This window comes from Penaeus monodon, chromosome 29 (genome assembly GCF_015228065.2).
Source record: "Penaeus monodon isolate SGIC_2016 chromosome 29, NSTDA_Pmon_1, whole genome shotgun sequence".
NCBI lineage: Eukaryota > Metazoa > Arthropoda > Malacostraca > Decapoda > Penaeidae > Penaeus > Penaeus monodon.
Window position 1 is genome coordinate 34,792,003 of NC_051414.1, and position 319 is coordinate 34,792,321.

Below are 319 nucleotides of genomic sequence, written 5' to 3' on the forward strand. Positions count from 1 at the left end.
AAACGTGCATTCAGGAGAGAGAGACTTGTGCAACAAAAATCACTTGCAATAAAACAGCCAGGGAACCCCAAAAATAAATTGCAATACCACAAACTAAATAAAACGTAAACAGAAATTGTTGCAACCGCAAAGTGACTAGAACATAATCTTGCAAAGTGAGGTATATTTATGGAAGGAGGGGGAGAGGAGTGGGAAGAGGAGAGGGAAGAGGAGGGGGAAGAGGAGAGGGAGATGTGAGGGAGAGGAGGAAATATAAAAGAAAGAAAAAAAGTGTGAGATGTATGTGGATGATTGTGCAAGATAGGTTTATGGGTGTCTG